General features: G+C 47.4%; 1 protein-coding gene across 1 annotated transcript in view; it reads right to left on the bottom strand.

Annotated features, from left to right (window-relative positions):
- TPR (translocated promoter region, nuclear basket protein) overlaps nt 1-27,758 on the bottom strand; it is a 605,901-nt gene that overhangs the window by 258,712 nt on the left and 319,431 nt on the right. The window lies entirely within an intron of this gene.

The raw sequence follows: 27,758 nt of genomic DNA on the forward strand, positions 1-27,758 counted from the left end.
AGGATGCTAGGGTCCATATTAGTACCATGGGGATGTACCAAAGCTCCCAGAACGGGAGGGAGAGTGTGCAGGCTCCTGCAGAACTGCTTGACCAAACTTGAGGTCATCAGAGGCCAAAGTATCGAACATGTAAAACTTAGCAAACGTGTTCGATCCAGACCAAGTAGCTGCTCGGCAAAGCTGTACAGCAGAGACACCCCGGGCAGCCGCCCAGGAAGAACTCACCTTAGGAGTAGAGTGGGCCTTAACAGAATTTGGACACGGCAATCCTGCCGTAGAATATGCATGCTGGATGGTGAACCTGATCCAGCGCGAAATCGACTGCTTAGAAGCAGGACACCCATTTTTCTTGGGATCATAAAGAACAGTCAGATTTTTTTGTGACGTGCCGTCTTCTTCATATAAATCTTCAAATCCCTCACAACATCCAAGGCCTTTGAAGCAATTGAGGAGTCAGTAGCCACTGGCACCACAATAGGTTGGTTGATATGAAAAGCCGACACAACCTAAGGAAGGAACTGTTGACGAGTCCAGAGTTCCGCCCTATCTTCATGGAAGACCAGATAGGGACTTGTACAGGACAAAGCCCCCAATTCTGACACACGTCGAACCGAAGCCAACAAAGTTACCGCCTTCCACGTGAGAAACTTGATTTCAGCCTCATGTAGAGGCTCAAACCAATCAGATAGCAGGAAATGTAACGCCACATCAAGATCCCAGGGTGCCGCTGGCGCCACAAAGGGAGGCTGGATGTGCAAAACCCCTTTCAAAAAGGTCTGAACCTCAGGGAGGACAGCCAATTATTTCTGGAAGAAAATGGACAAAGCGGAGATCTGGACCTTGATGGAGCCCAATCTCAGGCCCATATCCACACCTGCTTGCAGAAAAGGAGGAAACGTCCTAGTTGAAACTCCACCGCAGGAAATTTCTTGGATTCACACCAAGACAATTTTTTTCCAAATTCGATGGCAATGTTTAGACGTTACCCCCTTCCTAGCCTGTATCAGGGTAGGAATAACCTCGCTCGGAACACCCTTCAGAGTTAAGATCTGGCGCTCAACCGCCATGCCGTCAAACGTAGCCGTGGTAAGTCTTGATAAGCGAACGGCCCCTGCAGTAGAAGATCCTCCCGAAGAGGTAGGGCCCTTTGATCTTTCAGCAGTAGATCCAGCAGATCCACGTACCAAGCCTTCCTTGGCCAGTATGGAGCAATGAGGATTGCCAGAACTTTTGTTCTTTTTACAAGTTGTAGAACTCTTGGAATTAGAGGAAATGGAGGGAATACATACACTGACGTGAACACCCACGGCGTTACCAGTGTGTCCACCGCCACTGCCAGTGGGTCCCTCGACTTGGAACAGCATCTCCGCAGTTGCTTGTTGAGGCGGGAGGCCATCATGTCTATGTGAGGAACCCCCCCCCCCCCACCAACCGGTTACCTCCACGTACACCTCCGGGGGAGGCCCCACTCTCCTGGATGGAGATAGTGTATGCTGAGGAAGTCCGCTTCCCAGTTGTCTACTCCCGGAATGAAGATTGCGGACATCGCTACAGCGTGACACAGGAGGATTTATGTCACCTCCGACATTGAAGCCCTGCTCTTTGTTCCGCCTTGTCGGTTTATGTAAGCCACTGTGGCCACATTGTCCGACTGCACCTGAACAGCCCGATCCTGTAGAAGGTGTGCTGCTTGAAGAAGGCCTTTGTATACGACTCTTAGATCCAGGATGTTTTTCGGAAGAAGGAACTCCTGACTCGACCACCTTCCTTGGAAGGTCTCCCCTTGAGCAACTGCTCCCCAACCTCTTAGACTTGCATCCGTGGATAGAAGGATCCAGTCCTGAACTCCGAACCTTCGGCCCTCCAGAAGGTGTGGTAGTTTTAGCCACCAGAGGAGCGAATTCCTGGCTTTTGGAGACAGACGTATCCTCCGGTGCATGTGTAGGTGAGATCCCGACCACTGGTCCAAGAGATCCAGTTGAAAGGATCGAGCATGAAACCTTCCGTACTGCAGAGCCTCGTAGGAGGCAACCATCTACCCCAAAAGGCGGATGCACTGATGAACTGACACCCTGGCAGGCTTCAAGACATCCCGGACCATGGTTTGAATCACCAATGCTTTCTCCACCGGTAGAAACACCCTCTGCACCTACGTGTCGAGGATCATCCCCAGGAAAGACAGCCTCCTTGTCAGCTCCAGATGAGACTTTGGAAGGTTCAGAATCCAACCGTGATCCTTGAGCAGATGCGTCGTGAGAGCAATGGATCTTCACAACTTCTCCTTGGACGATGCCTTGATCAGCAGATCGTCCAGATATGGAATTAAGTTCACCCCCTGCTTGCGAAGGAGAACCATCATCTCAGCCATCACCTTGGTGAAGACCCTCGGTGCCGTGGAGAGACCGAACGGCAGTGCCTGAAACTGATAGCGATTGTCAAACAGTGCAAACCTGAGATGAGCCTGATGCGGCGACCAAATGGGAATGTGGAGGTACGCATCCTTGATGTCCAGAGACACCAGGAACACCCCCTCCGTCAATCCTGAGATAATTGACCCTAGAGACTCCATCTTGAATTTGAAGTCCATGAGATAAGGGTTCAAAGTTTCAAGCTCAGAATTGGCTTTACCGAACCATCCGGCTTCGGTACCACAAAAAGGTTCAAATAGTAACCTTTGGTCAACTGATGAGATAGAACTGGAACAAAGACCTCTGACACTATAAATTTTCGGATAGCGTCCAGTAGAATAGCTCTGTCTGCCGGCAAAGTCAGCAAGCCTGATTTGATGAATCGGTGAGGCGGGAGAGTTTGAAACTCCAACCTGTACCCCCGGGACACAATATCCTGTATCCAGGGGTCCAGGCCAGACGACACCCAGACGTGGCTGAAATGCCGGAGTCTTGCTCCCACCTGACTTTACTCCAGGCTTTGCGGTCCACAGTCATGCTGAGGATTTTGAGGTCCTGTGAACCTGCGGGAGCAGGCTTTTTGGATTTGGCACGACCACCTGTAAAGATCTGATGCACCAAGAGGCTCAAAGCTTTGACTGTTCCCAAGATGCACACCGCCACCTCCTCTATAACCCCTCTTCCATGCACAGGAGCTCAGTTTCAATAACCAGCCCAATGCAGTAGCAGGTACTAGAGAAGACAATCACTTGTAGCCAATTACACCACACACTCACCACAGGAGAGGGTGTCAGCGGCTATGCCACACCAACCCAAAAGAAGCTAAGTGCGTCAGGGTGGGCGCCTTGTGTAGCCCAGTGTACCTCGCAGAAAGATATAACGGTAAGTTCTTACCATAAATCTCATTTTCTGCTGCGGGGTACACTAGGCTCCACAAGGATTAACATCGGGGATGTCCTAAAGCAGTTCCTTATGGGAAGGGTTGCACTGTAGCGGGCACAAGAACCCGGCGTCCAAAGGAAGCATCCTTGGAGGAGTAAGTATCAAAGGCATAGAACCTTATAAACGTGTTCCCTGAGGACCACGTAGCCGGCTTGCACATTTGTTCAAGGGTCGCACCACGGTAGGCCGCCCAAGAAGGTCCAACCGACCGAGTAGAATGGGCTTTGATGGTAGCAGGAGCTGGACGACCAGCCTGTACATAAGCATGTGCAATCACCATACTAATCCATCTGGCCAGAGTTTGCTTGGTAGCAGGCCAGCCACGTTTGTGAAAACCAAACAGTACAAACAGAGAATCAGATTTCCTAATGGAGGATGTTCTCTTCACATAGATACGGAGAGCCCGTACCACATCCAAAGACTTTTGGAAGACAACTCAGGAGAATTAAAGGCTGGAACCACAATCTCCTGCTTAAGGTGGAAGGAAGACACCACCTTGGGTAAATAACCTAGGCGCGTTCTAAGATACGCCCGATCACGATGAAAAATCAAATGGGGTGGGGGACTTACAGGATAAGGCACCCAAGTCCGAAACCCTTCTAGCTGAAGCAATATCCAGCAAAAATAGCACCTTAAGGGACAGCCATTTAAGGTCAGCAGAGGTAAGTGGTTCAAATGGAGACTCTTGTAAGGCCCCCAGTACCACTGACAAATCCCAAGGGGCCACAGGAGGTACATAAGGAGGCTGAATCTGCAACACGCCCTGAGTGAATGTATGAACATCTGGAAGGGGAGCAATCTTTCTCTGAAACCAAACCGACAAGGCAGAAATGTGAACCTTGAGGGAAGCCAGACACAGGCCTAAGTCCAGGCCCTGTTGTAGGAAGGCCAACAGTTTTGCCGTACTAAACTTGAAAATGTCATGATTGTGAGACGCACACCAAGTAAAGTAAGCATTCTGTACCCTACTGTAAATCCGAGCAGAAGCAGGCTTACGGGCCTTCAAGATAGTTTGAACGACCGCCTCAGAAAAACCCTCGGCCCTCAGGACGGAAGCTTCAAGAGCCATGCCGTCAAAGCCAGACGGGCCAAGTCCTGGTAAACACAAGGGCCCTGAACGAGGAGGTCTGGTCGTTGTGGAAGTAAAAGCGGACGATCCAGCGAGAGGCCCTGTAGCTCGGAGAACCAGTGCCGTCTGGGCCACGCTGGAGCGATCAGAAGTAGGTTTCCTCCTCCTTGCTTGAACTTCCGTATTATTCAGGGCAGGAATGACACCGGAGGTAACACGTACGGCAGCCAAAAGTTCCATGGGATTGACTGAAGATCCACAAATGCTGCTTGAGGATCCCTTGTCCTTGCTCCGAAGACCGGAACCTTGTGCTTGTGTCGAGACGCCATCAGGTCCACATCTGGAAGGCCCCACTTGTCCACGAGAAGTTGAAACACATCTGGATGGAAGCACTATTCTCCGGCGTGTACGTCCTGACGACTGAGAAAGTCCGCTTCCCTGTTAAGGACCCCCAGAATTAACACTGCAGATATGGCCGGCAGATGGAGTTCAAGAATCCATGATACTTCCCTCATTGCCATGCAGCTTCGAGTGCTGCCTTGATGATTGATGTACGCCACCGTGGTGGCGTTGTCCGATTGTACTTGAACAGGTCTGTTCTGTATTAGATGCTGGGCCATTGTCATTCCAGAATATTTATCGGGAGTAGAGACTCCTCCTTGGTCCACCTACCATGAAGAGAGAGTGTTGTTCCAACACTGCGCCCCAACCTCTCAGACTGGCATCCGTCGTCAGCAGGACCCAGTTGGATATCTAGAAGGGACGGCCCCTGCTCAATCGTTGTCCTGCAGCCACCAGCTCAGTGACAAGCGGACCTCCGGAGACCATGTGAGGTCTGATCCGGTGAGGCAGGCTGTCCCAATTGGTTAGAATTAACTTCTGCAGAGGGCGAGAATGGAATTGAGCATACTCCATCATGTCGAAAGCCGACACCATGAGACCTAGCAGTTGCATTGACGAATGTATCGACACTTGCGGACGAAACTTCAGGACTTTCTCCTGAGACAAGAACCACCGTTGGCTGTGAGTGTCCAATAACGCTCCCAGGTGTACCATGCTCTGAGCAGGAACCAGGGAGGATTTCTTCCAGTTGATCAGCCACCCGTGGGCTGTCATGAACTGGACCGTCAGATCTAGATTACACAGGAGAAGTTCTGGGGAATTTGCCAGGATCAACAAATCGTCCAAGTACGGTTGGATCCTGACCCCTTGACTGCGGAGTGTAGCCGTCATGACCGCCATTACTTTGGTGAAAACTCGGGGAGCAGTTGTCAAACCAAAGGGGAAAGCCCGAAATTGGTAATGAAGATTGCCCACCGCAAACCTGAGGTACTGCTGATGACACTGCAATAGGAATATGCAGGTAGGCATACTGTATGTCCAGGGAGACCATATAGTCCCCAGGCTCCAAGGCCAGAACAATAGAGCGCAGAGTTTCCATACGAAACTTGGAGACCCGCACATACTTGTTCAAGGACTTCAGATTAAGAATGGGCCACGAGGACCCGTTCGGTTTCGGGACTAGAAACAGCGGTGAATAGTACCCCTTGCCTCTCTGAGCCAGAGGCACCTGTACTACCACTCCTGTGGCAAGGAGGGAATATACCACCGAATGCAGAGTGTTTGTCTTCGTCGGGTCCAGAGGAACATCTGTCTGGCAAAATCGATGAAGGGGACGATTCTTGAAGGATATGGCATAACCTCGAGTGACGACTTCCCTTACCCAGGCATCGGAAGTGGTCTTCAACCATTCCTGTGCAAAACCTAGAAGTCAGCCCCCCACCCTGGGATACCCCCAGAGGGAGGCCCTACCCGTCATGCGGCAGGCTTGTCAGTTTTGGAAGCAGGCTGACGGACAGCCCAGGCCCGCTTCGGTCTGGGCTCTGCAGGTCTGGAAGCACGGGTTTGCTTGGGTACGCCTGACCTTTTGCTTTTCCTGGAGGACAAAAGGGCAGAGGGAAGCACTTTTAGCCTTGTGTGGAAGGAGCCATACTAGGTAGTCAAGCTGTTTCAGCAGTAGCCAGATCAGCCACAATCTTATTGAGGTCTTCTCCAAAAGAGAATGTTTCCCGTGAAAGGAACCACCTCCAGGGTTTTCTTGGAACCCATATCCACCGACCAGGATCTCAACCAAAGGATATGTCTGGCCAGACTGACGTAACAGTAGCTTGGCTGCCAGCACCCCGGCATCGGAGTCTTAAAGTCCAGAGAAGCCGTGGTAATATACGAGAGACATTGTCGAGCATGCTCAGATGCGTCGGGAGGCTGCTCCGCCTCTAACTTCTGAGCCCACGTCTCAACAGCTTCAGCAGCCCAAGTTGCTGCAATGGTTGGCATATGCACAGCCCTTATTAGGGTGTAAATAGCTTTCAAACAACCCTCCACACGTCTATCCGTCAGTTCCTTCAGAGAGGAGACTGTAGTTACTGGCAGAGCAGAGGAAACTACCATACGAGCCCCATGAGAATCTACGGGCGGAGGAGTTTCCCAATTTCTACATAGCTTCGCAGAGAGAGGATAGCGAGCCAACAGTCTCTTATTCGGTGTGAATTTTGTCCCCGGATTTTCCCAGGACTCCTGACGTATGTCAGCCAGGTGTTGAGAATGAGGTAAAACCTGTTTAACCACCTACTTACGGTTAAATCTGTCCGGCTTTTTAGAGAGCCTCAGGCTCAAGATCATCAGAGACCTGAAGAATGAGCCCGATAGCCTCAATCAAATCAGGGACATCCACCACTGACTTCCCCTCCCCATCAGAAGCATGCGAGTCAGTGTCTGTGGGGTCAGTATATGCACCATCCTCCTCAGAGGATGTGTCCAGGATAGCAGTGGATTGTGAGGAAATAATGGTCCGTTTAGAAGACGTCTTAGTCTTAGGTGGGCGAGAGTGAGATTTAGTCAGTGACCGGTTCAACTGCTGTAAATGAGTGGAGATTTGATCTGCCCATGGCGGATTAATTGCAGGGACCATAAACTGCTGCATTGGCACAGGTGGTCCCACAGGGGGCGCCAGTTTAGTTACAAGCGTGTTTAACAGCATGGAAAAGGTGGTCCAAGGTGGGTCATTTGTTGCCCCCTGTGCTACAGACACACTGGGGGGTAAGGTACCCCCTGAACCTGAACTCTCTGCCATATTTTCCTCCAAAATGTCCGCGGCATCACCACCACGCAATGTGGGGGAAGCCCAATCTCCGTTGCCTTGTGTAGCCGACATACTAGTAAGCACAATATTGGGCAACCCGGTGCAGCGATATACCTAGCAAGAGCTCTAAGTGCAGTGTGACCTTCCTGTCAGCACAAACTGGGAATCCAAGAGATATATGGTGACTATAAATCACAAAGAAAAATACACAGCAAGTATATCTTGTGAAATACCTATATTATTCAGAAAACCTAAAACACTTAGCCCCCTCAGGTTACAGGTCCCTGCCTGAGGGAGTTGTCGGCAAGGCAGATTTGAGGAAACGGCGGGGGGGAGACGCCTCGAATTCCAGCTTGTACCCCTGAGATACTACTTGAAGGATCCAGGGATCCACCTGTGAGCGAGCCCACTGATCGCTGAAATTTTTGAGGCGGCCCCCCACCGTACCTGGCTACGCCTGTGGAGCCCCCGCGTCATGCCGTGGACTCAGAGGAAGCGGGGGAAGAATTTTGATTCTGGGAACTGGCTGACTGGTGCAGCTTTTCCCCTTTTCCCTCGTCTCTGTGCAGAAAGGAAGCGCCTTTGACCCGCTTGCTTTTCTGAAGCCGAAAGGACTGTACCTGATAATACAGTGCTTTCTTAGGCTGTGAGGAAACCTGAGGTAAAAAATTTTCTTCCCAGCTGTTGCTGTGGATACGAGGTCCCAGAGACCATCCCCAAACAATTCCTCACCCTTATAAGGCTCTATGTGCCTTTAAAGTCAGCATCACCTGTACAGTGTCGGGTCTCTAATACCCTCCTGACAGAATGGACATTGCATTAATTCTGGATGCCAGCCGGCAAAATATCCCTCTGTGCATCCCTCATATATAAGACGACGTCTTATGTTCGCAAAATAGTATCCCTGTTTGACAGGGTTACAGACCACGCTGCAGCAGCACTATCTGCAGGTCTCAGTCTAGTACCTGAGTGTGTAAATACAGACTTCAGGATAGCCTCCTGCTTTTTATCAGCAGGTACCTTCAAAGTGTCCGTATCCTAAGACGGCAGTGCCACCTTTTTTGACAAACGTGTGAGCGCCTTATCCACCCTAGGGGATATCTCCCAGCGTAACTTATCCTCTGGCGGGAAAGGGTATGCCATCAGTAACTTTTTAGAAATTACCAGTTTCTTATCGGGGGAACCCACGCTTTTTCACACTTCATTCACTCATTTGATGGGGGAACAAAACACTGCCTGCTTTTTCTCCCCAAACATAAAACCCTTTTTTAGTGGTACTTGGGTTAATGTCAGAAATGTGTAACACATTTTTTATTGCCGGGATCATGTAACGGATGTTCCTAGTGGATTGTGTATATGTCTCAACCTCGTCGACACTGGAGTCAGACTCCGTGTCGACATCTGTGTCTGCCATCTGAGGGAGCGGGCGTTTTTGAGCCCCTGATGGCCTTTGAGACGCCTGGGCAGGCGCGGGCTGAGAAGCCGGCTGTCCCATAGCTGTTACGTCATCCAGCCTTTTATGTAAGGAGTTGACACTGTCGGTTTATACCTTCCACCTATCCATCCACTCTGGTGTCGGCCCCACAGGGGGCGACATCACATTTATCGGCATCTGCTCTGCCATCACATAAGCCTCCTCATCAAACGTGTCGACACAGCCGTACCGACACACCGCACACACACACACACGGAATGCTCTGACTGAGGACAGGACCCCACACAGCCCTTTGGGGAGACAGAGAGAGAGTATGCCAGCACACACCAGAGCGCTATATAATTTTGGGATTAACACTAAATTGAGTGAATTTTTCCCAATAGCTGCTTGTATATACAATATTGCGCCTAAATTTTGTGCCCCCCCCTCTCTTTTTAACCCTTTGAGCCTGAAAACTACAGGGGAGAGCCTGGGGAGCTGTCTTGCAGCTGCACTGTGAAGAGAAAATGGCGCCAGTGTGCTGAGGGAGAAGCCCCGCCCCCTTTTCAACTGACTTTCTCCCGCTTTTTCTGGAATACTGGCAGGGGTAATTTTACATCTATATAGCCTCTAGGACTATATATGATGTAGATTTGCCAGCCAAGGTGTCATATATTGCCCTCAGGGCGCCCCCCCAGCGCCCTGCACCCTCAGTGACCGGAGTGTGAAGTGTGCATGAGGAGCAATGGCGCACAGCTGCAGTGCTGTGCGCTACCTTGGTGAAGACCGAAGTCTTCTGCCGCCGATATTCCGGACCTCTTCTTGCTTCTGGCTCTGTAAGGGGACGGCGGCGCGGCTCCGGGAACGAACACCAAGGCCAGTTCCATGTGGTCGATCCCTCTGGAGCTAATGGTGTCCAGTAGCCTAAGAAGCCCAAGCTAGCTGCAAGCAGGTAGGTTCGCTTCTTCTCCCCTTAGTCCCTCGATGCAGTGAGCCTGTTGCCAGCAGGTCTCACTGTAAAATAAAAAAACTAAAATAAACTTTCTTTCTAGGAGCTCAGGAGAGCCCCTAGTGTGCATCCAGCTCGGCCGGGCACAGAAATCTAACTGAGGTCTGGAGGAGGGTCATAGTGGGAGGAGCCAGTGCACACCAGATAGTACCTAATCTTTCTTTTAGAGTGCCCAGTCTCCTGCGGAGCCCGTCTATTCCCCATGGTCCTTATGGAGTACCCAGCATCCACTAGGACGTCAGAGAAATGGCACCAGGGGCTGGGGGAGGGGCTACAGGTTATGCCTTATTCCCCTGCTGGCCTCCCCACCGGGCGCTGCGGGCTTTGTAAAAACGGGGTTATTAGAGAGAAACAACCCCCACCTGTGCCCAGTGTCCCCGTGACTAGTGGAGCGGCTGCCCAATTACAGTGTCCACGCCAGCGCACGCGGCCCGCCTCCCACTGCCGCGCCGGATCGCGGACAACAGCGTGCCAAAGAGACCCCTTACCTCCCCTTGTACCTGTGGCCACGCGATCCTCGAGGGCAGCGGCGGGTGTGTGTGACTGACAGGAAAGACACCGTAGCCTCCGCTGTAGTTACCCGGCAACCACGGTGCGGGAGTATACAGCGCCACTGAGGGAATGATGGAGTTGCAGCAAAATATGTCTTATGACATACATAAAAGCTGCAGCCCTTTGAAGTCTTCAAAGTTTTTCTTCTTTCTTCAATATACGCCAGGGGTGGGGAACCTTTCTACCGAGGGGCCATTTGGATATTTGTAAAATCCTTCGGGGACCATACAAAAATTCTCAACTTAAAAAATTACCCTGCCCCTCAGTAGGTCTGCCCCTTAGAGGTACTGTGTGCGCGCGCCCAGGCGCGCGCGCCAAAAAATGGGTGTGGCCAGTTAAAATGGGACGTGATACACATATGCCCCCAATAGTGCGGTGCCAGATCCACAATTGCCCGGTATACAGATGCCCACACAGTGCCAGGAATACAAATGCCCCTCACAGTGCCAGGTATACAAATGCCCCTCACAGTGCCAGGTATACAGATGCCCCCCACAGTGCCAGGTATACAGATGCCCCCCACAGTGCCAGGTATACAGATGCCCCCCACAGTGCCAGGTATACAGATGCCCTGCATACCCCCCCCCCCCCCTCCCTCCGTGCTGCTTTCGGCGGGACACGGAGGAGAGCGTGGCTATGTTGGCCGGCGGCATGTAGGACTTGAAACCAGCCGCCGGTTCGAGAGCCAATCAGAGCTCGTGGACCGGCAGCCGCGGCTTCTGATTGGCTCACGAACCGGCGGCTGGTTTCAAGTCATACACGCCGCCGCTCCCACCCGACAGCCGCGCTCTCCTCCCTGTTCTGACAGCGGAGACACGCTGCCGCCGGACTGAGCGGCAGCGTGTGTCTCACCGACACAAGCTGGTGGCCCGGACCAAACGGCTTCGCGAGCCTTATATGGCCCGCGGGCCGGAGGTCCCCCCCCCCATGATATACGCTATAATATGGGCTGCAAAGGCAGCCCCCCTGTTGATTGCCTGCTTACTGCATGGCACCAACTTACAAACTGTGCTCCTGTTCACGGAGGCGGGGTTATAGAGGAGGCGGAGCTGTGCATCTTGGGAACAGTCAAAACTTTGAGCCTGTTGGTGCCTCGGATCAAGATCCTACTCTACACCCGATGTTAATCCTTGTGGAGCCCAGTGTACCCCACAGCAGAAAAATAAATCAACGTCACCTTTATCCATCGTAGTCAAGTCCTCCTGCAGAGTGATTGAACACTTTGCTATAGCTTTTGAAATCCATGCACAGGCAATAGTAGGCCGCAGTATAGCCCCTGAAGCAGTGTATATGGATTTGACCGTAGCATCCACTTTGCTATCTGCCATGTCTTTGAATGGGGCAGATCCCGGGACTGGTAGGACCACCTGTGTTTTGACAGCCTAGAGACAGAGGCGTCAACTATAGGCAGGGGCTCCCATTTTTTTCTATCCTCTTCCGGGAAGAGAAAAGCAACCAGAACCCTTATAGGGATCTGGAATTTTTTTTCCGGGTTTTCCCAGACTTTTTCAAATACAGGTTGAGTATCCCTTATCCAAAATGCTTGGGACCAGAGGTATTTTGGATATCGGATTTTTCCGTATTTTGGAATAATTGCATACCATAATGAGATATCATGGCAATGGGACCTAAATCTAAGCACAGAATGCATTTATGTTTTATATGCACCTTATACACACAGCCTGAAGGTAATTTTAGCCAATATTTTTTATAACTTTGTGCATTAAACAAAGTGTGTCTACATTCACACAATTCATTTATGTTTCATATACACCTTATATACACAGTCTGAAGGTCATTTAATACAATATTTTTAATAACTGTGTGTATTAAACAAAGTTTGTGTACATTGAGCCATCAGAAAACAAAAGTTTCACTATCTCACTCTCGCTCAAAAAAGTCCGTATTTCGGAATATTCCGTATTTCGGATATTTGGATATGGGATACTCAACCTGTATAGCATTTAATTCTTTAGATGCCGGGATGATGAGAGGGGCTTTCTTACTGTCTGTGTAAAAGGCCTCCTCAACCTACTCAGGAGGTGTGTCATAAATATGTAACACATCCCGCATGGCCTCAATCATCAACTGCATCCCCTTTGCAAGTGATGCTGTGCCCCTCGACACATCCCCATCACTGTCTGCAGTGTCAGAATCTGTATCCGTGTCATCCTGCATAATTTGAGCAAGAGCACGATTGTGAGAATGTACCGCAGGGGGCCCCGAGGGAGCAGTATCGGACCATACTGCCATAGAGGACTGCAATACCCGAGTTGCATGCGCAGTCCTTGCAACCCTTTCAGAAATCTGAGAAATTGCCCCCGTAAGAGAGGCTAACCACTCCGGTTCCCTAGCTGGGATCTCCGCTACAACAGTGCAATCCTGATTACATGGGATGGGATCTTCCTGAGAAGATAAAAACTCTCCAGCATATGAGACAGTTTCTAGACAAGTATGCTTGTACACCCCACATACACACAGGGTACAGGGCAGACAGAGTTTCCCCCCCAAAGAATGGCAGAGACACACAGAGATTGGAGCCAACCCACACACAGCGCTATGTAGGTATAGGAAGACCCTTAACCAGCGCTGTGTCCCTTAATAGGTGACAGTCTTTACACAGCCTCTCCTCCCTTCTACAACCCCCTGATACCGTACAGATAGCTGGAGGTGCTCTGGAGAGACTGCTCTTCCACTGGCAGCGTGTATGCAGGCAGGAAAATGGCGCTGAATGCTGTTGGGTCTGCTCTGAGGAGAAGCTCCGCCCCCTTAATGGTGATGTCATCCTGCTCTTACAAGATTATACTGGCCTGAGGATTTTGTGCTGGCTGATATCCGCGGACCCCGACAGGCTTACTGGTCAGTGTAGGGTTAAGGCGCTGGCTCAGGGCACCCCTCACAGCGCCGCACCAAGTACCGCTGAGCCCCCCCCCCCCGAAACGCAGTTAGTACTGCGCTCCTACCCTGTAGCCGCCATATTCACATCTGCTCCCTGCTTGTTAGGGAGCAGATGACTCACTCGCCACACTTCGGCTCTGTAGGGGTGTGGCGGCATGCTGATGGGGTGAGCGTTCCCCTGCGGCGGGGAGCGTTCTATCCTCTCTGGAGCTCAGTGTCCAGTCAGTGGAGATAGTGGCTCAGATTCCGCAGGGCGGACACTGCTCCCCCCCCCCCTCAGTCCTTCGATGCTGGGAGGCTGTTGCCAGCAGCCTCCCTGTAAAATAAACTCTAAAATAAACTTTTCTAAAGAAGCTCTGTAGAGCTCCCCTAGCTGTGACCGGCTCCACCGGACACATTTTCTAAACGGAGTCTTGTAGGAGGGGCATAGAGGGAGGAGCCAGCCCACACTGTTAAACTCCTAAAGTGCCAAAGGCTCCCGGTGGACCCGTCTATACCCCATGGTACTAATATGGACCCCAGCATCCTCAGGGACACAAGTAAAAATAATCTCTCTCTCTCTCTCTCTATAGATCTATCTATATATATATATCTATATATATATATATATATATATATATATATATATATATATATATATATATATATATATATAGATAGATCTATAATCAGTTCTGGCCAACCTGTGGCTCTCCAGCTGTTGTGCAACTACACTTCCCAGCATGCCCCGCCATCGTTTTAACTTTTCCTAATAGCAAATCTGTGGTAGGGCATGCTGGGATATGTAGTTTCACTAGAATTGGGAGGGAAAAAAAGACAAGAAGTCTGTACTGTTGACGCACTTGAGACAGAAAATGATTATATTATAAAAATTAACCTTTATTAAGTATACATTAAAATGAGATATGTATTTTTATGTTTATCCCAAAATCGCAGTGAAACATGAAGTTTAAAATCACAAAACAGACATATAGGTGAATAAAGGAAAATAAAGAAATGTGAATGAAAGATTAAAAGGCGTGTCCACGTGTAATTCTTTGATGGCCACCTCCGCCGATTTATCTTGTGTATGGTCCAGTTATTAATGTAATAATTCTATACTGTAATATTATTGAAACTTGTTGTTGCGTGTCCGCGTGTGTTTACTCCATGAAATATAGAAAATAATCATATATGAATGCAATATGTTATTTAGTAGTCCTCACCAGTAGAAGACAGACATTGAGTTAGTGTAATTGATAGATGGGAATAGACTGATAGCAGGATATAACATCACAAATATATACTGACAGCTTCTAGTAATCTCAGCTGCTACAATTAAGCACTGTATGGACTGCAGTATTACTTCTGTGTACTATTAGCTGCACTACTATGCTAACTATAATATATTTATGAAGAAATTGAGGCAAACAATTGTCTAAAAGTTACCCAGTCAGCAGGATATTTAAATGAATACAGTGTAACAAAACCTTGTCTGGTAACACTGAAAGACTGAGAAGCAGCTGCATGTCTTATGAGTAGCTGTACCTGCAACAGTATTTTTATATAAGATTGATACAAATAAACACATCTCCCTAAGTGTGTCAAGTAACTGGATATCCTAGTAATACACAACAGCCTATACTCTGTAATAATCTATGAATAATAAATAATGATTCAAGCAGTAGTAATATATTCTACTGGCTTCTTTCCTGATACAGTGTTGTAATAAACCAATCTCACTTAGGAAACAGTGAAGATATAATCATTTGAAGTGGATTAATGCTACATTCCTGAACACACAAAACATCCAAACATTTAATTTATATCAATCAATGTGAACATTGGATGAATTGATGATAGACTCCTATCTATAGATAATAAAATTTATTGGATGAATGGTTGACAGATTCCCTTCTATAGATGGTTTAACCCATATTATGAATTAATTTACTCTGCTCCTATTCAATTAGGGTCCACTCAGTACACACGATGATACAAGCCCTGTTGGGCCTCTTTAATCTGTAATACAACAGGTAATATTTACTTTTAGGACCCATAGGACTATTATACATATAACAAACGGGACCATTACAGTCTATATTAATAGGATCGCACTGTAAAATAATAAGGAATATTCCTTTAACAGTGCAACAAGAAGTTTGACAAAATCTCAAATATATGTAATGCAGCTGTCAGTAATAACTGACATGAGATGAGAGATATCACATTGTCTGCTTTCTAATATATTAGAGATTGCTATACCTCTTAAGAAAGCAGTACTATTAATATTAAAATCAAAACTGTGTAAGTCCTGATTGTTACCACAAAGGAAGAGAGCCACATGAGATAACTGGAATTGCTATATTCCTCTAAGGAGACGTATTATATTGTCGGCTTTCTAATATATTAGAGATTGCTATTGGGTATATGCAATTGCGGTCGAATTCCCGAAATTGTCGAATTTCGGGTCATTTTCGACCCCAAAAAAAAATCGCCTATGCAATTCAGTGCTTTCCGACCAAAAAACGGACTTTCAAAATTCGACTTTTTGAAATTCGACTTTTTGCAAATTCGACTTTTCTGCAATGATACAAGTGCTGCAATTCGACCAAAGCATATTCAATTCAAGTTTGGAAATTCGACAGCAGTGCTTTTAGACAGCAAATTCGTCATTTTCAATCCGCCACACTTTGGAGGGTGAAAACAAATAAAAAAATTTTAAACATGTTTTTTTTTGTGTTTTTTTTGGGGGGAATAGCAGATCTATTTATATTAGAAGGGATTAGGTACTTTTTTTTTTTTTTTTTTGGAGGCACAAATATTATTTATATATTTTTTAAAATATTATTATTATTTTTTTTTTTTTTTATGCTGGAACGGTGAAATCATAAAAAAAAAATGGCGTGGGGTCCCCCCTCCAAAGCATAACCAGCCTCGGGCTCTTCGAGCTGGTCCTGGTTCTAAAAATGCGGGGGAAAAATTGACAGGGGATCCCCCGTATTTTTAAAACCAGCACCTGGCGCTGGTGCCAAAAATACGGGGGACAAAAAGAGTAGGGGTCCCCCGTATTTTTAACACCAGCATCGGGCTCCACTAGCTGGACAGATAATGCCACAGCCGGGGGTCACTTTTATGCCGTGCCCTGCGGCCGTGGCATTAAATATCCAACTAGTCACCCCTGGCCGGGGTACCCTGGGGGAGTGGGGACCCCTTCAATCAAGGGGTCCCCCCCCCCCAGCCACCCAAGGGCCAGGGGTGAAGCCCGAGGCTGTCCCCCCCCATCCAATGGGCTGCGGATGGGGGGGCTGATAGCCTTTTGTGATAATAAAAAGATATTGTTTTTTCCAGTAGTACTACAAGTCCCAGCAAGCCTCCCCCGCAAGCTGGTACTTGGAGAACCACAAGTACCAGCATGCGGGAGAAAAACGGGCCCGCTGGTACCTGTAGTACTACTGGGAAAAAAATACCCAAATAAAAACAGGACACACACACCGTCGACAGTAAAACTTTATTTCATACGTCGACACACACATACTTACCTATGTTCACACGCCGACATCGGTCCTCTTCTCCATGTAGAATCCACGGATACCTGAAAAGAAAAGATCAATATACTCACCTCAGCCATGGTCCAGAGATAAATCCACGTACTTGGCAAAAAAACAAACCGAACACCCGCTCCATGCCGGACTGAAAGGGGTCCCATGCTGACACATGGGACACCTTTCCACGAATGAGACCTGTCAGTGACAGCTGTCACAGAAAGGTCTCTAAGCCAATCAGGAAGCGCAACTTCGTTGCGCTCACCTGATTGGCTGTTCGCTGTCTGTACTGTGACAGCACATCGCAAAGCCGCTCCATTACTTTCAATGGTGGGAACTTAGCGGCTAGCGGTAAGGTCACCCGCCGGTCAGCGGCTGACCGGCGGGTGACCCCACCGCTACCCGCAAAGTTCCCACCATTGAAAGTAATGGAGCGGCTTTGCGATGTGCTGTCACAGTACAGACAGCGCACAGCCAATCAGGTGAGCGCCACGGAAGTAGCGCTTCCTGATTGGCTGAAGGGACGTCAGTGACAGGAGTCACGTGATGTCCCGGCATTCGGGAGAAAGGGGTCTGATGTGAAAACATTGGACCCCTTTCTAGTCCGGTATGGAGCGGGTTTTTGCGTGTTTTTTTTTTTAAACAAGTACGTGGATTTTACTCTCTGGACGTGGATTTATCTCTGGACGCTGGAAGGTGAGTATAATTTTTTCACAGGTACCCTCGGATCGTCGGAGACCGTGGCAGTCGGCGTGTCAACATAGGTAAGTATGTGTGTGTCGGTAGTGTGTAATAAAGTTTTACTATCAAGGTGTGTGTGTCCTGTTTTTATTTGGGTATTTTTTTCCCAGTAGTACTACAGGTACCAGCGGACCCGTTTTTCTCCCGCATGCTGGTACTTGTGGTTCTCCAAGTACCAGCTTGCGGGGGAGGCTTGCTGGGACTTGTAGTACTACTGGAAAAAACAATATCTTTTTATTATCACAAAAGGCTATCAAAAAGGCTATCAGCCCCCCCATCCGCAGCCCATTGGATGGGGGGGGACAGCCTCGGGCTTCACCCCTGGCCCTTGGGTGGCTGGGGGGGGGACCCCTTGATTGAAGGGGTCCCCACTCCCCCAGGGTACCCCGGCCAGGGGTGACTAGTTGGATATTTAATGCCACGGCCGCAGGGCACGGCATAAAAGTGACCCCCGGCTGTGGCATTATCTGTCCAGCTAGTGGAGCCCGATGCTGGTGTTAAAAATACGGGGGACCCCTACTCTTTTTGTCCCCCGTATTTTTGGCACCAGCACCAGAGCCCGGTGCTGGTTTTAAAAATACGGGGGATCCCTGGCCAATTTTTCCCCTGCATTTTTAGAACCAGGACCAGCTCGATGAGCCCGAGGCTGGTTATGCTTTGGAGGGGGGACCCCACGCCATTTTTTTTTCGGGTTTTTCACTTTTTTTACCGTTTTTTAAAATCGCGGCAAAATCCGCCAAATCGGCCGATTTTCGCCCGCGACTCTGGCGAATCCGTTTTTCATTGAATATGGTGAATTCCGGAAGCCACCTTCCGGGATTCACCTGTCGAATTGAGTCGAATTAAAAAACGGCGAAAATTGCCGCGAATTCGACCGCAATTGCATATACCCCTATATCTTTTAAGAAAGCAGGAACATTAGAGTACTATATAAGATAATTGGAACTGCTACATTCCTATAAGCAACTCTACCTGTCACTAGCAGATAGGAAATTAAACAAATGAAGTTGTCCTATTAACCACGTATTGCTCCCTAGTAGACTTGAGATTGCTATATCTCTAAGGGAAGCAACTCTGAACACATAAAAATCAGACTGAAAAAGGTCTGAGTGTGAATGTAAAGGAAGGGATTTATTTATGACAACTAGAACGGCTATACTCCTTAAAAGTTATCTCATTTGCCAACACTCTATTAAATAAGTGGAACCTATAAGTAAATAGGAGCAATTTTCTCCCTTGGGGATAACAATTAAAAACATCCCAAGTGTGGAGATTTATCTTCTCATACTATATATATATATTGAAATATTCCGTCTAAAGAATTATAATCGGGAATATATTTAAGAGGGACATAGAGATATAGTGATCCCTAACGACTGTTCAATCTTATAACTGGAGGTGGGTTAACTCTATATATATCTACCCTCACTGTCTTACTACTGGGAACGACCTTCTAAGAATCCACCCGCGCCTGGTGAATGGTGTATAAACAACAAGTTTCAATAATATTACAGTATAGAATTATTACATTAATAACTTGACCATACACAAGATAAATCGGCGGAGGTGGCCATCAAAGAATTACACGTGGACACGCCTTTTAATCTTTCATTCACATTTCTTTATTTTCCTTTATTCACCTATATGTCTGTTTTGTGATTTTAAACTTCATGTTTCACTGAGAGTTTGGGATAAACATAAAAATACATATCTCATTTTAATGTATACTTAATAAAGGTTAATTTTTATAATATAATCATTTTCTGTCTCAAGTGCGTCAACAGTACAGACTTCTTGTCTTTTTTCCCCTCCCAATTCTAGTTCATAATCACTGTAGTTGACTGCACCCCCTCCTATATAAAATATTGTTTGATATTAGGAAGAAAGGGGTTTCCACTAAGTGGGTTTATGGTGACGAAAAACATATACCCACAATATATTAGTACAATATTGAGTGTGCAGATACCAATTTGTGTATATGTAGTTTCACAACAGCTGGATATATACATACACACGCACATATATATATACATATATATATATATATATATATATATATATATATATATATATATATATATATACACACACATACACACACACACACACACACACACACACATACATTTACACACACACATACATACAGGCCCGGCGACAGGGGGGGTCAAAGGGGACAGCCATCCCGGGCCCCAAGGTTCGGAGGGGCCCCGAGGCTCAGAGACATACAAAACGGAGCAGCGGCACCTTTGATTTGCATGCTAGCCGGTCACTGCTACACAAACAATGAAGCCAATTGGCTAAAGTAATCCCCCGCTACGGCAACCCGCCACCGCGACCTCCTCCCCATCAACCCGCGGCAACCCCAGTTAACACATACATGCGGTGCATGCGCCATGGGAATGAATGATGGCGCTATCCTGGCATCATTACACGAGAAGCTGACTGTGCCCGTGCCGACTCTTCTGACCTACTCCCTGCCTCCGCTAGCGAAGAGCAGGAGGAGAGACCGTGCTTGCAGCGCAATCTGGCTGCAAGCATTAGAATCTGGCTGCAGTATCAGCAGCACTGCATTTCTCACCCCTGGGAGGGGTACACTTGTGTGGTATTTAAGTGTGTATATTTAATTTTATTCTAATGTGTGTGTATGTAGATAGATAGATAGGTGTGTGTGTGTGTGTGTGCGTATATATATATATATATATATATATATATATATATATATAGATAGCGGTGTGGGGATCGGCACTCACAGATTAGGGTATTGGAAATACTTGCTGCGGTGCCCTCTGTAATCCTCTGTGGGATCCAATATGGTATGTAGCAAAAAGCAGCGGCACTCAGCAGACAGGCGTAAATGCAGAGAATAAATAAAAGAATAAAGTAATATGCTTGCATGTATTCATATTCGCAGTCTGCTACATAATGTGTATCAACCATACGGTCTTTTATTGGATGGTTAACTCTAGGATCGGAGGGTACAAATGTTTCCCCCTTTTTAATCTCTTGTTGTCTTGTTGTCTCACTGATTTAGTTAGGTTCATTTATGTTTTAGTTTATAGTAATTGATCATGTTATGTCAATATGTCATGCATTTTTATTATACGTTCTTTTGTTTTTGTTTCTGTCCATGTTTCCTGCAGTTGCTTAGTAACCGCATGTAAGCTGACATGATTGGCTCCCTGTCCGGCGCTGCACTCTGACGTCAATGCCCGGGGACTCGTGACACGCTGGCTCCCGGCAGCATGCGGCAGCGGTGAAGGCGCTCGACAGGTGAGTTGAATCCCGGCTTATGATTAATTGTTCTCATAGGTATATATATGTTATGTGTATGTTTGTATGCTTATATCGTCTGTCCCTGAAGACGGGGCTTGTTCCCCGAAACGCCGTAAAAGGGATGTGAATAAACGTTATTCTCTGCATTTACGCCTGTCTGCTGAGTGCCGCTGCTTTTTGCTACATACTATATATATATATATATATATATATATATATATATATATATATATATATATACATACATACATACATACACACACACACACACACACACACACTAGGTGATTCATCGCTACATATATATATTACCAAATCTTTCTTGGCTTAAATTTCAGCAGAAAATGGTTGGGCGGGAGGGGCCCCCGGAGACTTAATTGTATCGGGCCCCAAGATTTCTGTTGCCGGCCCTGCATACATATACACACACACACATACCGTTATGGTATGAACTCTTACCGTTGATAACGGGATTTCTCCTATGTCCACAGGATAACATTGGGATATGCCGGAGCGACAGCGGAAATGGCACCAAATAGTCACGAGCTTTCCGGCCTCCCAGGATGCTTCGGGCTCCTCCATATACTCCTGCCCACCGACTCCGTCAAATCAGTTGTTTTCACAGCAATTAGGCATGAGTATTATGTAGAACCCTATTCAGGCGATAAGAACACACATGCACACCGTTCCATACAAGAGGGAAGAGGTTTAGTGATTGTCAAGATCCTCAAATCAGGTGCGTCAGGGTGGGATCCCTGTGGACATAGGAGAAATCCCGTTATCAACGGTAAGTTCTTACCATAACGGTATATTTCTCTGGCTGGGTCCACAGGTAATCCACAGGATAACATTGGTATTCCCAAAGCCATTATTAGTGGTGGGGACGCTCCTCATTAGCCAGGAGAACCTTTCGCCCGAATTCTGCGTTATGAGGCGCAAAAGTATCCAAGGCATAATGTCTAATGATGTGTTAATGGAAGACCATGTGGCTGCCTTACAAAACTGTTCTGCTGAAACACCATGCTGTGCTGCCCATGAAGGACCTACCCTACGTGTAGAGTGTGCAGAGACGTTAGCCGGAACAAGGAGATCAGCACGAGAATATGCTTCTGAAATTGTCATTCGGAGCCATCTTGCCAGGGTCTGTTTACTAGCAGGCCATCCTCTTTTGTGAAATCCGTAAAGAACGAAGAGAGAATCTGTCTTTCTGATGGCACTAGTACGATCCACGTAAATTCTTAATGCACGGACTACATCTAGCGACGCTTCTCCCGCAGACCGTCCCGATACCTGAAAAGCCGGGACTACAATTTCTTCGTTGAGGTGAAACTTTGAGACCACCTTCGGAAGATAACCAGATCTAGTTCTGAGAACTGCTTTATCTGGATAAAAGATCAGAAAAGGAGACTTACACGATAGTGCCCCTAAATCTGACACTCTTCTAGCTGACGCCATTGCCAGTAGAAAAAGAACTTTAGCCGTTAACCATTTAAGATCTGCTCTCTTAAGTGTTTCAAACAGAGCCCCCTGAAGGAATTTAAGAACCAAATTTAAATCCCAGGGTACTGCAGGAGGAACAAATGGTGGTTGAATCTGCAACATTCCCTGAAAGAAAGTACGCACATCCTGCAGGTTCGCAATCTTTCTCCGAAACCATACAGTTAATGCTGATACTTGAACTCTCAAAGAAGCCACTTTTAAACCCTTATCCATTCCTGCTTGGAGAAAATCCAAAATCCTGGATACTTTAAAAGATCTTGGATTCATACCTCCCTTGTTACACCAAAGAATATAGGCCTGCCATATTCGATGATAAATCCGAGCTGAAGAAGGCTTTCTTGCTCTAAGCATGGTTTGACCTACCTGTTAAAAAACCTCTTGATTTCAGGATAGAGGTTTCAACAGCCACGCCGTCAAAGACCGCCGTTCCAGATGGCTGTGACAACAAGGCCCCTGCGTCAGTAGATCTGGACATTGAGGAAGCAGATCTATGTACCAATGTCTTCTGGGCCAGGCTGGAGCTATTAGAATTATGGCTCCCTTTGCCTGCTTTACTTTCCTCACTACCCTGGGCAACAGGGAGATAGGAGGAAGTAGATATGCCAGATGAAATTTCCCATTTCACTGACAATGCGTCTACAAGGATCCTTTATTCTCTCTGGCAGACCCCATCTGTCTACTAGAGTTTGAAATACCTCCGGGTGTAATGCCCATTCGGTCTCCTGAATGGTGTGTCGACTGAGAAAATCCGCTTCCCAGTTTAGCACTCCCGATACAAACACTGCGGACAATGCCGGAAGATGAAGTTCTGCCCACCTTAGTATGTGAGTTACTTCTTCCATCAGTCCTTTGCTGTGAGTTCCTCCCTGATGGTTGAGGTACGCTACTGCTGTTGCATTGTCTGAACGGATCTGGACTGGTCTTCCCCGCAGAATGTCCTTTGCCTGAACTAGAGCCATATATATGGCCCTTATTTCCAACAAATTTATTGGCAGGCAACTTTCCTTTGTGGTCCATTTTCCCTGGAACCAAACATTTTTGAACACTGCTCCCCAGCCATGAAGACTGGCAACCGTTGTCAGTACTTGCCAATCTGCTATCCAAAAGGGTCTCCCCTTGTCTAGATGGGCCGTCTGTAGCCACCAAGCTAGTGCCCTTTTTAAGCTTACTGGAAGCTTTATCATCTTTATTGTCTGATGTCTTCCATCCCATCTGGTTAGAATGAGGCGCTGTAAGGGTCTGGAGTGGAATTGCGCATATTCCACCATGTCGAATGTTGACACCATCAGACCCATCAGTGCAACAATTCCTGAGTCATTACCTGTACCTTGGAGATCTTCTCCGGTAAAATAATCCTTTGTAGACTTGAATCCAATATGGCCCCCAAGTGAACCATCCGTTGTGATGGATTCAGGGACGACTTCTCCCAATTTATGAGCCATCAGTGTTTTTGTAGACAAGCTATTGTCTGTTGGAGATGGCCCTAGAGTAACTCCTGGGATTGAGCCAGGATTAACAGAGTCTAGGTATGGAAAAATTCTTATTCCCTGCTTGTGCAGATAAGCTGCAATAACCACCATAATCTTGGTAAATACCATGGGGGCTGTTGCTAGCCCAAAGGGCAAAGCCTGGAAATGATATTGCTGCTGGAGGATGGCAAACCTGAGGTAGCACTGATGGGACCATGCTATGGGCACATGCAGGTAAGAATCCTGTACATCCAGAGATACCATGTAATTTCCTGGTTCCATGGCCAATACTATGGAGCGTAACGTCTCCATGTGAAACTCTGGAACCCAAATGTATTCGTTTAACCCTTTGAGGTTGAGAATTGGTCAGAATGTTCAATTTGGCTTCTGGATCAAAAACAGGTTTGAGTAAAACCCCCGTCCCCTTTGTGTCAGGGGTACCGGGATAATTACCCCAGACTGAAGCAATTTCTTAACTGCTTCTTGCAAAGCTCTGGACTTCGACTCTCTACGAGACGGGCTGGTGCAAAAGAACCTTTAAGGAGGCTGCTTCCTGAAAGGGAAACCATAACCGAGAGACACTACTTTCTGCACCCAAGCATCTGTCGTCAACTGGGGACAAATGTGTGCAAAGTGAAGGAGTCGGCCCCCAACCCTGGAATCCTCCAGGCGGAGGCCCATACCCTCAAACTGATGGCTTCTGCTCTGGTTTGGAAGCTGGCCGTCTACTGGCCCACTGCTTCTTGCCCCTAGCTGATTTATTGTACTGGGGTTGGTTAGTCTCAACCTTTCCTTTAGATCTACCTTGCCATCGAAATGGCCGAAATTTTGCTCCCCTCGATTTAGGGGCATAGCTAGCCGGAAACTTAACTTTCTTAGATTCAGCTTCCGACTCTAGGATATCTGTCAATTGCTTTCCGAACAGAATATTCCCAGTGAAAGGCAACGCTTCAAGAGCTTTCTTGGATTCTGCATCCGCTTTCCAAGTAAGTAGCCAGACTGCTCTACAAGCGGCTACCGTTAAGGCTGATGCTTTAGAAGCAATCGTACCCATATCAATTGCTGCTTCTTCCAAATATTGCGCAGCTTGTTTTATATAGCCTAGCTGAGACTCCTTGCTCCCTGGTAGGTATGGCGAGACCACTCTAATTCCTCCGCCCATTCTACCACTGCTTTCGCCATCCAGGCTGAAGCCATAGCTGGCCTTACCATAGCCCCACAAATTTTTTTTCAAGAAACCATCTACTCTTCTATCTGTGACATCATCCAGTGAGGTAGACAATAATGGTAAAGCAGACTTACGCACAAGTCGTACAACATGTGCATCTACCTTAGGAGGAACCTCCCTTTTTGAACAGTCCCCAGCTGAAAAAGGATAATAAGAATCTCTTCGTAATCTTATACTTATTAGGAGTAGCCCACGGTCCTTCCATAATTTCAGTCAGATCCTCTGACTCCGGAAACTCAGTCTTAACCGATTTTGGACGCTTAAACTTATGTGCCTTAGATTTTGACACAGCCTTGGCTGGTTTCTCCAGACACATAATAGCTTTCATGGCATCAATGAGCTCAGCTATATCCTCTGTGCTGAAGCCCTCCGACTGGTCGTCATATGGGGTATTTGAATACACTGTAACCTCATCTGTTGTATCATCTTGTGTAGTATGTAACATGGATGTATCTACCCTGGTATTAATAGCCTGGCAACTTGTAGAAGCTGTTGGCATCAAACCATAAGAGGGAACTGCATGTATGGGTAAATAGTGTAACCTATTCCAGAGGGTGGAACTGCAGGTGCTAATCTGTTAGCTATTGCAGACAAGGTCTGTGTGACCACACCCCTTCTTGCAGGGCGTTGCCCCTCATAAGTAAGATACTGGGCTATTCCATGCAAAATCCTTTTACAAGATAAGCATGTTAAGGGTGTCCCTGATAAAGTATCCTCTTCTTTTGCAGCTCACAGACATGGTAAATAATACGTTGTTTTTTTTACAAATACTACATTCTCTGGTGACTGAAAATCCCCTTTATAGATATAGAAGTGATATCAATCTGACCACAATCCGAGCACCTGAATTGAGTATCAGAAACCATGCTTGACAAACATATAAAAGTCAGGAATCACACTAGCAGTCAGTCACATGTTAATTATTAGACATTGTCGTATGAGAATATAATCAACCACAGAATACTTTTCTAGTATGTAAGATTACAATTACTGCACTTCTGTTTTTAAACAGCAATTATCATAAGTTTTCTCAGACATATTATGCAGAAAACAACAGTACTGTACAGGTCTCATGTGCATTGTGTACCAAAATTAACTATTCATACTAACAAGTAGAAAGCATTTTAGTACTGGATACAGGAAGACTCACCCCACTTCCAGAATCAATCAATATGCCTGACAGACGCTGAGTGGTTCAGACACTACTGGTGTACACTGCCGCTCCAGTAACTGATGAGAGACATAGACGCTCATTAACGGACCCAGACGCTCAGTGAACGATGAGTGTATGCAGACGCTCCTGTCTGCGACCCGGCCTCGGCGACAAATCGTGTACACAATCGCAACGTCTAAGCTGCGACAGAGTACCCTCGTGGTAACGTGGTAATACTCACCAGCCCCGCTCTTGCTTCCGGACTGTCGCCCTCCGCCTGGCCGCTCGCTCCTCAGAACTATGGGAGAGAAGTCATGACATCTCTCCCATAACACCGCACAGCACCACACGCACACTGCCAGAGCCGGAGCTCAGGAGTGAGCTCCTGCCTCCGGCTGCTACTGAGGGTAAAAAGCAAGGTGCCCACTAGTAAATTCTCAGTGGGCGCCCGGCTAGGTGAGCCTGGCCGGATCAAGTGGCTCTACGGGCCTTATACGGCCCTTGGGCCTGAGGTTCCCCACCCCTGCATTAGACATTGCCATATGAGAATACAACCTCCATAACAACTTATACATAAGTAGGAAAATTGTACTTCTGTTTAAACTGGTTCTTTTTTCAACATAACATGCAGAAAACACAGTAATATACAGGTCTCATATGCAATAGGTACTAAAAATTAACAGTGCACACTAAGAAGTAGAGAGAATTTTTAGTACTGTATACCCTGCCTCCGTAGAGCGGGATACAGGGAGACTTACCACACTTCCATATCCAAGCAAATACGCTTGTAAGACGCTGATTGGATTCAGACGCTACTGGTGTACACTGCCGCTCTTGGTAACTGATCACGGACACGGACGCTCACCAACGGACACGGACGCTGAGCGACTTCCACGTGTATGCAGCCGCTAAGGCCTGCGACTCAGTCTGGCGGGTTTATCTCCAGTGTACACAACCGCAGCGTCTAAGCTGCGACCGGGCACCCTCGTATTAGCGTCTAAGCCGGAAGTGAGGTCATTTAGTTCATGAAACGAGAAACACGCGGGAACTGGCCATGAACTCGGAGGAGGGGCGGCCAGGAGAGCGTCTGAATCCCCCTGTTGACTTAAACTCCCAGGATCGCGGCCTCTACCTAGTCCTGGCACCTATGATCTCAGGAGCATAGCGCTGTCGCACTCTAGATGTTCGGCGCATCAACACACTGTTTGTTGTCTCCACCAAAATCAGTGTAGCTGTGTCCTGACCCTTCTAGTAAGAGGAAGTCCATAGACTCACCGTCTCCCCATGCTCCGGCCACAGCCTGGTTACGTCTGCTGGACCTGCTAGAACATCCGACACAGACGCCCGTCGAGACAGCACTGATACCCAAAGGTAAGCGTTGTTGCGACCCGGTGGGGAGTTATTGGAGCGACTCTTTCTAGAATGCGTTTAAG

Source organism: Pseudophryne corroboree, chromosome 9, assembly GCF_028390025.1.
Source record: "Pseudophryne corroboree isolate aPseCor3 chromosome 9, aPseCor3.hap2, whole genome shotgun sequence".
In the NCBI taxonomy this organism is placed as follows: domain Eukaryota; kingdom Metazoa; phylum Chordata; class Amphibia; order Anura; family Myobatrachidae; genus Pseudophryne; species Pseudophryne corroboree.